Raw genomic sequence first — 10,298 nt, forward strand, 5'->3', positions numbered from 1 at the left:
TTGCATTACATAAAATGTAATATCTGAAGGCACAATGCCACTTACTACTCACTATTTTGAGTAAAGCACATTTTAGGTAATATCAATATACTAAATTCACATGCAGAAAGGATGAATAGTTGCTAATTCCAAAAATAAAAGATATAGAAAATATGTGCATACTTAGGATCATGAGTTAATATCTAATTAATTAAAACTCATGAACAAAAATTATTGTCTTAATTGACAGAAATAAGAACCTAGGTTTTCATAATGTAATTAGTAGTTTTCATAATGTAACTAATTGGATGGCTAATTATTTTTTATGGAACATGTAAATATGATAGTAAAATATTTCTCACAGTAATAAATACAATTGTAAACATCTGCTATGCTGCTTATCTGTTTTCCAGCCAACAGCAAAATCATGAAGGGATTTTGTTTTATTTCAAATTTGGTCTGTTTCAACAGCTAAGATACAGTTACTAAAGTATTTCATTGGCAAACCTGTAGTGGCTTCACATTTGTCTAGTTTGTCAGGGTCTTGAAATGTATAAGACAAGGGAGTTTTTAAATTTAATTTCTCTCCATCAGCCCCTTGGCTTTCTACCATGTTTTATACCCTTCCTTCTACCTTGTCACCCTTTCCTTCCATCTCGGCAGATTTCTTCAATTTTAATTAAAATTATCTGCTCATAGAATAACTGTTTCTTCTCATGTTCATAATCTTCAAAAGCTAATGTTTAATATTTGCAATGTCAACCTAGTGAACTAAAAAAGTACTGAAATAATTTAAAAACCAGAACCATCTCAGTTAAGCTACGGGTTTGTTATTTGTTTTATTCATTTCTTTGTTTGGTTTACCCAAAAGCTATATTTTTAATATCAATAATGATGTGCATGCTCTTGTGAAAACACAAAAGCCTAAAAGATACATAAATAAAAAATTAATAATCTCACTCTCCCTCAGTCCAGTCCTTCCCCTGAGAAAAGCAATATGAAAGTGGGCTGTATATTCTTCCACATTAATCTTCTGTTTATAGAAATAGACATATAAAAGTTCCATAGAGAATGAATATATTATTTTCTTTATAAAATGCTTTTGACTTTTCTTTCTATGTCTACAGAAAAAGAGTAAATTGTGCACCTTGGTAGCTCAATAGTGTGTGTGTTTACTGTGTCATTTTAAAATTTGTATATCATGGACGTCTTTCTAATTCATCTTTTTAATAGCTGCAGAATGTTACATTCTATGAATATCACATAATGTGTTCAACCATTCTGCCATTGATGGATAGTAAAATTGTTTCCCATTTTTTTGCTCTTCTTACTATAACAAAAATCTCTATCATGTTAATGAACTGATGCATTCACTTTCTATCAGAGGAAAAGGAGGTGATGCATCATGGAATTTAGAACACAGGCTTTGGAACCATGTGGTTTCAAATTTCATTTGTGCTTTTAACTAGCTCTATGACTTTCAGCAAATTCTTTAGCCTTTATATATCCCATTTTTCCCCATCTGTACAATGGGATAATAACAGTAACTATGTTACCAAATTGTAGGGAGAAGTTATGAGTATGTATAAAACTCTCAGACTTGTGCCTGGCGCAGAGTAAGCACTCAATAATCCTGAGATCTAATATTAAATGTAGTCCCAAACATTGGATGGATAAACCAAAGGATGTGAACATTTTAAATATTAATATATTCTGCCAGATTATTTTTCAAAAAGGTGTTTCTGTTCACATGTGGAATACATCAAAAATACCTGTTTCCTCATATCCTGACTCTAACTGTATGTTATTAGTCCTTTAAACTCTTGCAAATATGATAGATTGACAAATGCTATTCTATTGTTTTATTGACATTTTCCTATTTATAAGGCTAATCTCATGTTTAGAGGCTATTCGAATTTCCACAGGATGCCTATTTGTATGTTTTGTCCAATTTTCTGATTTTTCTATTGAGCAAAACACCACTTAATAGGAATTGTTTGTATATTAGAGATTAACCTTTTGTCATGTGCATAGCAAATATTTTTCTTATTCTAGTATTTATTTGACTATAATGAGTTTTGATTATCTTTTTTTATATTACTGATATACTTGAGTTAGTTTATTTTTTTCCCTCAACTTTCATTTTAAGTTCCAGGGTACATGTGCAGGATGTGCAGGTTTGTTACATAGGCAAACGTGTGCCAGGGTGGTTTGCTGCACAGATCGTCCCATCACCTAGGTATTAAGCCCAGCATCCATTAATTATTCTTCCTGATGCTCTCCCTCCCCTCGGCCACAACAGGTGCCAGTGTATGTTGTTTTCCCTCATGTGTCCATGCGTTATCATTGTTCAGCTCCCATTTGTAAGTGAGAGCATGCAGTGTTTTGTTTTCTGGTCCTGTGTTAGTTTGCTGAGGATAACAGCTTCCAGCTCCATTCATAAAGGGCATGATCTGATTCCTTTTTATGGCTGCATAATATTCCATGGTGTATACGTGCCACATTTTCTTTATCCAGTCTATCATTGATCACCATTTGGGTTGATTCCATGTCTTTGCTATTGTGAATAGTGCTGCAGTAAACATATGAATGCATGTATCTTTACAGTAGAATGATTTATATTCCTTTGGGTATATACCCGGTAATGGGATTACTGGGTCAAATGGTATTTCTGCCTTCAGATCTTTGAGGAATTGCCAACTTACTTCCACAATGGTTAAACTAATTTACACTCCCACTAACCATGTAAAAGTGTGTCTATTTCTCCACAACCTCACCAGCATCTGTTTTTGGTGTTTTTTTTTTATCTGTTTTCTGTTTTTTGTTTTGTTTTTTGTTTTACTTTGTTTTGTTTTTGTAATTACAACTTCTCCTTCTCGGATGCTGATTTTAATAAAATTTGTTAGGTACTGCAATCTTACATGTGTGGGTATTAATTCACAAGCATTACAGGTGACAGTTGTGTGCCAGACATAGTGCTAGGCACACTAGTGTAAATATTTTTGCGTGTACTTATGCTCATAGGTATATGTAAGCTATCTTGTCCTGTATCCCTCATAAACTCTTCTGCCTCTGCTGATGTAATTAAGAAGACTTATGTTAGAACTAATTCTAGATTTCCTCCTCTTGTGTAGGAATAACAAAACATAAAACATCAGAATAAGTCAAAAGTTACCTTGGAGATGCATACTTCATCATTCTTTTTTGCAATAAGCAACACCAAAGAGTTGAAGTGATTTTGCCTAAGTGACCTTATCACAGGGCTGGTAATGACAGAAAACAAATGTGAATCCTAGTCCATTATGGTTTCCACTGTATCATAAGGCTTTATGGACACAATGTTTTGCGTAGTATTGTTTACCATGAACTGTGTTGACGTTGTTAATTCAATTTGTGGAGCTATCCAGATATTTAATAATGTATCACCATACTAACTGCTTACTTGCTTCTTTTGTTTTTTTAATCACTTCTTAGAGCCTTATTTTTAAGCACCAAGGGGAGCCACTTACTTGAGCCACTCTCCCCTGCTGCAATGGAAAACAGTCTCCCTTCAATAAAATGGCTGTTCTAGCAGTTTGTTCTCGCTGAACGATGTGGCTTGGGGCCAGGTATTCTGTAAAGCAGATTTGAGCATTAGACTAAGAGAGTTATCCTCAGAAAGGTGTTCTGAGAAGGGCTGCCAAAAACGTTGAGGCTTAAAAAAATGTAAGTAGGAGTAGTAAGAGGAGACTTTTAGTGGGCAACTTTTAGCGGGCATTTGACTGGGTCTTGCTTTCCTCCTGGTAATAGATTGCTTGGCTATCTACAGATGCTTACAAGATGAGAAAATTGAAGTAGAAAAGAATTGTTTTAAAATGGATTTTAGCAACAGAACCCTCTGCTCGGTTAAAATTGTATGTAGAGCCCAATTTATACATTGATAAAAAATAGATGTGCCTTATTATTTGCAGAGATGTGGGAAAAGTTGGAACTATCTTGCACTATTGATGGGAATGTAAAATAGTACAGTCAGCCACTATGAAAACAGTATGTTGGTTTCACACACACAGACACACACACACACACACACACACATATGTATAATTACCATATAATTCAGCAATTTCATTTGAGTATACACCCAAATAAATTGAAAATAGAATCTCAAAGAGATAGTTTTACACCCATGTTCATAGCAGCATTATTTACAATAGCTAAAAGTTGGGATGGCAGCAACTAAAGTGTTCATTGATGGATGAATAGATTAAACAAACTGTGATATAGACAGACAATGAGATACTATTGTCTTTAAGAAGGAAGAAAATTCTAACTCATGCCACAGCATAGATAAACCTTAAAGACCTTATACTAAGTAACTTAAACCAGTTACAAAATGGCAAATACTATATGATTTTACTTATATGAAGTACCTAAAGTAGCAAGTTAATAGAATAAAAAGTAGAATGATAGTTGCCAGGAGGTAGGGAAGGTTAAATGGCGAGTGATTGTTTAATGAATACAGACTTTTCAAATTTTGCAAGATGAAAAGAGTTCTGAAGATGGATGATGGTGATGGATATACAACAGTGTGAATTTACTTAATGCCATTGAACTGTACACTTAAACATGGTTAACATGGTTATGTGTTTTTTACCCCAATTTAAAATAAAATAAAAACAAACTAAGTGCTTCTATTGAAGTAAGGTCTAGCCAACCAGTAGCTCTGTACCAAAGTACTGTATTTTAAAACTGTTGAACAAGATGTTTTCTAAAACCTCTTTTACATTTTTCAGTTTTAATCATGGTAAAATCTGTATTTGACATTCCTGTGGACTTTTTGCTACAGAAAAGCACAAAACGTTTTTCTTAGGAAAATTGCTTGACTCTCAGAAGGAAAAATATATCAGTGTGCTCCCCAAGGCATTGTGCAGAGGTTATATCAGATGTCTTGGAGTCCATTATGCTGTAGCTGTAGGATGTTGTAGGGTAGCAAGCAATAAGTAGCTTTGAGAAGTGGCTCTCTAATGATATACTAACATGCTGGGCTTTGTATTTCTTTCTTTCTAGGTTTTCTCCTCAAGTTCATATTCATTTATACCAACTTATAGAAACATCCCTTCCACATTTGTCATTATGACTATAGTAAAACTATGGAAAACAAAGATAAAACTGTAACATTCCTAAAACATATACTGTATACATAGCCTTTAACTTGTAATGTTTAACACATGACACTGTATCACTTTAAACAATATATCTTCCTCTTATTTGTCCCATCGAATCCTCTCACATAATGTTTTTTTTTCATGATTTCTGTCACTTATCCTTCCTCTTTTTGATTGCTAAATACATAATCTAAAACATTAGATTGCAAACTAGCCTCAAATTGGCTAGAAGCTTGGGAGAACTACTCTGAAAACTTTTTATATAAACTCTAAGGAAGTCAAATTTAGAAAAATCTCAGCTGCTGGACTTGGATCCCATTAACCACTGGTCATTTATAATTAATATTAATAAATGGCAGATGACACATGTATATTGCTTAACTAAAAATGTGTGTGTAATAGCAAATTTTTAAAAAGTTAGTTAAGACCTTAAGGACTTGAATATATGTATCGGAATAATGAAAAGAACAAAACTATCAACATGTGATCTAGTATCTTCTAACTACAAGCACCTAAAATTACAGAGGAAACAGAAGTATTTTTAACTCATCATATTAAACATTGTATTGCCATGAACCTCTATACCTTTACACTAAAATGCCTGTTTCACAAGCCTATATTAATCTGGACAATACACTTATGAATCATTATAGATATACAGATATAAATAAATATATACACTCACACACATTCACACATACACACACCTAACTGTTAATCTCCTAGTCTAAAACCAAATTGTTTAATATATATGGTTTTTATAATCAGAAAGAAAAAAATAATATCCAAATGCTGAGTTGCTTTAAATCCTAATGTTCCATAGAGCCCCACTAAATAATATAACAGCTGGCAGGGATTTATTCATCTCTAGACACTAAGGAGTTAGGGCACAGTAGTTCAGTTACCTGGTTATATAATTCTGGGAATCCATATGATGATTAAAATGGAAATGAGACCTCCAGTTATTGCAATGAAGGTAAAATGGTTTTCCAGGGGAATTACACTTGGACTCAAAATTACCTTACAAAAAGCCAAAAGACAGAAAAATTCATTCGCTTGGGTTATATGTCCTTATTCAACCATATCCATTACCATAAGCATATTAACATAAATTCTTTCCGATTGGACTGTGATTTAATAATATTATTTGTTTAATTGTTGGCAATTTTACATAATTATCTCACTTAATTCTTTAAATATTCCAGGCATATATGCATTATGGTTATCGACTGCATTTTAAAGATGAGGAAATTGAGACTTTGAGTGTGAGTAGTGAATTTCACACTCAAAGACCAGGACTCACACCCAGACCTAATTCTGAGTCCACTGATATTTCAAGTATTTGAGGCTGATGAAAAGAGTATATAACTACCTTAAGAATGCCAGTTAATAAGTAAGTTAGTCAGTACTAGAACCTAAATCTTTTGTCAATCTGATCTTTCCATTCTATCTTTTTCAACACTTTTGCCCCATGTTCAAGATGATCATTTATTTCTAATCATCTGCTCTTTTCTAACTATACTTATCACACATGAGGCTTTGCATCAACCATTATTTCTTGTTAATGATACTATCATTGTTGAAAAAATTGAAAACCTCTTTTTACCACCAAATCTGCTTCATCTTTCTGTTGACAACCATTTTGTTATTCAAAGAACAAACTTAACTAGCAAATAGGCCAGTGATTTCCTCTTTTGCTTCAAATCATACTGATGTTTTAAAGCCAAATAGTTTTCACAAATTGCCAACATCATATTCAAATGCACTAAATGGTTATGTTAGTGCTATTATGTTGTCTAAACAAAGGCGCTGTCAGTCAGTAGAGTCAGTGACCTTCAGGTTGTTAAGTGGTTTGTGCAATTTTCACAGGATTATGTTTAAATATAAATCCTAATAAAGAATCTCATTTAGCTTTTTAAAAGGTTGTGAAAATTAATACCTAATCCAATTTCTATAAAATAATATTGAAGACACAAAATAAAATTTACTAAAAAATGTATTTCAAAGGTTTGCATTTTCTACTCAACTTATGAAGCATATATGGTCTCCTAAATGCTGTGTGAATCATTGGACATGTCAGACACGAAGCAAACTCCCCACCCCAGGAGGCTTCTCAGCCCGAAGCAAGCTGAAAGTGAGTAGAGTTCCAAGAGGGAATACAACATGCATGTGCGAGGAAAGCAGATGCAGCATGACTTTGGGTTTGTTCTTTGGGAACACACAACTATATGGAAAAATACATGCTGCCCCCAATTGCTGTAGACATCTGCTGATGGCACGTGAGATTGAGACTAGGGAATGGTGCAGAATTTCTCCTAGAGTATTGTAGTTTAACTTTGGAAGCAAGGGGAACTGGCTGTTAACAGAATACGAGTTTCATTCTGACATGAAAATTGCACAACATGTTCATTCATGTGGACACACAGTGGTCGTTAAGCTATTTCTTTATAAAAGCATGGGAGCATTGATTTCCTTTAGCAGTATTGTTTGATATCTATTTACAGTTTAGTTGGGTTGTCAAACATCAATCCACTTCTAATAGCATGTGTATTTGTGATACCTTGCTCGTGGCAAAGGCTTAAAAATTCAAAGAGGCTTTTAAATACTTTTTAGGCATGAAATTGAGCTCACAAAATAAGCTCGATGGCAAATTAGTCAGGAACACATGGATATGTTTCGTTTAAATTGTATACAGATTTTCAGAATTAAGATGTGGTAAAACCTACTAGCAGTCTATTAAGCCTTCTAAGGCACTTGCAACAGAACTAGAGCTTTGCAAATTCAAGGTTGGCCTAATAGAAAAAAGAACAAATTTGTGTTTGCATTTTAGCATTGCTTGAGTATTTTTACAAACAGTTCATTTAGCATAATTTTGAAATGGTGGATATGTTCTTATCAGAGGACTAAGAAGTATGAAGAGAGCAAAAGAAACATGTTTAAAAAATCAGGATAATAGATCCATTAAGAAACTGCTTCTGTGCTAGCTTTTATTTTGTTACCATTGTCCTATGGGAAGATAGGACTATCTTTTCGAGTTGAACTCGAAAGTTATAGGACTATAACTTTTCTAGTTGATCTCCTTGCTACCGTATTCTCTAGAGCCACTAGAATGGAACTAGTCTTCCTCTGTTTCCTCAAAGATTTAAGTATGTGTATGATACACAGTTATTTATCACTTCAATAATAAAATAATTGAAAGTAATTGTATGGAGTCATAGAATTGAACATAGTCACCAACACATTTTTTTTTTTAAGTATTTTATGGTCTATTTGTGTTTCTTTTCAGTGATATAAGAGATTTACATTTGAATTACCCAAGAAAGTTTTCTTAGGGCAGTTCAAAGGGAAGTCTAACAGAAACAGTGTTTAGGTTGATGGAGAAGCTTTCTACCCTTGGGCAGCTTTCTCTTAAACTTTACGCTAACCATGGAATCATATGAGTGAGGAACTCTTAGACTTCTTTCATTTATATCCCTGACTTTAAGCATAGATGCATGAAGATCTATTTGATTTTAAGACTTCTTAATGAATAGGTTTTCAACCTTACTTCAGTGCAAAAAGGTGATTTTCCCCAGCTCATCAAAAGCTTTCAATGCTCATTCTCTTTACATTCAATAATTCATGTGTCTCCTAATGTATACATTTTCCCAAATTAAAAGTAATTTATTCGTTTATATTTTTTCCTATATTTGCTCTTTTGTCTGTCTTAAGTTTGCCCATTTGTTTTATTTTGGTTATTTGTCTAACTTAGAAAATAGAATTCCCTTATTGAATACAAAGTCCCAAAGCATATTATTCAGTTTGTGTTTCAATATTCAGCATCTTGCTGAATAGGTGACTACTTCAGTTATCAAATAATACTACCTGGCCATATCGATTTTGTTCATATATGAGCATAAATTACTGGAAAACTTTATACTTTTGGATCATTTAAGTACATCTAAAAATCATAGTTTGTTTCAATATTAATTTGCTTAAGAAATCCTTTTTCTCCCTGTCAATATTGCAGTGGCCAATTTTAGCACAGTTGTGGCAGTTCCTTCCAACTCATAAATTACAAATTGATGGGCTTAAACTGATTTTGTTATTACTCAGCCTCATTTCTGCATCTTAAGACTAGTCTCATTCTGAAAACTAGTAAGAAGAGATCTAATATCAAACCTGGATATTCTTAAAGCCTGGATTCTTTAAGACTGGTTCACCAAATTTTATAATACCAGTAAATGTGGACACATTATATTGAATAAGGGTATTGTTAGCCAAATTCTCTCTAAGATTCATCTTAAATTGTTTTCTTATAAGAATTGTGTATTTATCATTTTAAAAATCACTATTATTTTAAAACACTTAGAAAGTGACTATCTGAAAATGATATGCCTTTGGATGCTCTGTAATGTTAAACAGACCCAGACATAAAGACAAAAGTAAATTCCAGGGTATTTTTGTAGCTGTGGAATCACCATAAAAAGGGGTTTTTGACCCTAATGTTACCGTAACATTGTCTTCAGCATTTCATATTTAATTACAGTAGATTACTCACCAATATAATAAATATAGATTTATGAGATACTTTAATGTTCTAAAACAAATGAAAACCACCCAAGAGGAACCTCACCAAACCTGAGGTTGTCCAGATTGCATTGACTAAGATTAAGTGAAAGATCATTCATCTCCAGAGGTCACGCAATTAATCTCAGAGTGGGAGTTAAAGCAATGACTAAGCAGAAAAGGAAGCCGAATACAAGTTTGTAACAAAAGGAGCTGGGGCTCCAACATCAAGGAACTTGTTATTTCCTTTTTATTTTATTTATTTATTATTTTTTTGAATAGACCTAAAACACTCATTCCTTACTACTGGTTTCTTTGGGTCCTAAAATTCTGCTTGGTTGGGTCAGCTATTTTCCATGACTATTTTTGATATGGTCAAACAAATACAAAGAATAAGTTTTAAAAAAACTACAATGGGTTTTCATGTCTAGGGAAACATGACACTTCATTTTATTGTCAACAGAAAGTAATTTAGGATGAATGTATAATAATGCAGTATTTGGACAATGAAAAAGTTCAAGATACACTTTAAGGAAGACATATTATACTCCAGAGTTTTATAATTATTTAAATTCAAATAAAAGTCAAAATTATCTTCATTTAACTCAGGTGACACCTGTTGCAAAA

The 10,298-nt window shown here is 33.0% G+C and overlaps 1 protein-coding gene and 1 long non-coding RNA gene across 5 annotated transcripts in view; one reads left to right on the plus strand and one right to left on the minus strand.

The window, feature by feature from the left end:
* Positions 1–10,298, plus strand: part of LOC105465566 (R-spondin 3) — a 75,203-nt gene that overhangs the window by 46,866 nt on the left and 18,039 nt on the right. The window lies entirely within an intron of this gene.
* Positions 1–10,298, minus strand: part of LOC105465565 (uncharacterized) — a 90,426-nt gene that overhangs the window by 9,311 nt on the left and 70,817 nt on the right. For all 4 annotated transcript variants that reach the window (XR_011623346.1, XR_011623345.1, XR_977622.3 and 1 more), the window contains 2 exons: positions 6,029–6,143; positions 3,489–3,592 (listed from right to left, as the gene is read on the minus strand). This is a non-coding gene — a long non-coding RNA (uncharacterized lncRNA). The remainder of the gene's footprint in view (positions 1–3,488; positions 3,593–6,028; positions 6,144–10,298) is intronic.

The sequence above is a fragment of the Macaca nemestrina genome, chromosome 5 (assembly GCF_043159975.1).
Source record: "Macaca nemestrina isolate mMacNem1 chromosome 5, mMacNem.hap1, whole genome shotgun sequence".
In the NCBI taxonomy this organism is placed as follows: Eukaryota; Metazoa; Chordata; class Mammalia; order Primates; family Cercopithecidae; genus Macaca; species Macaca nemestrina.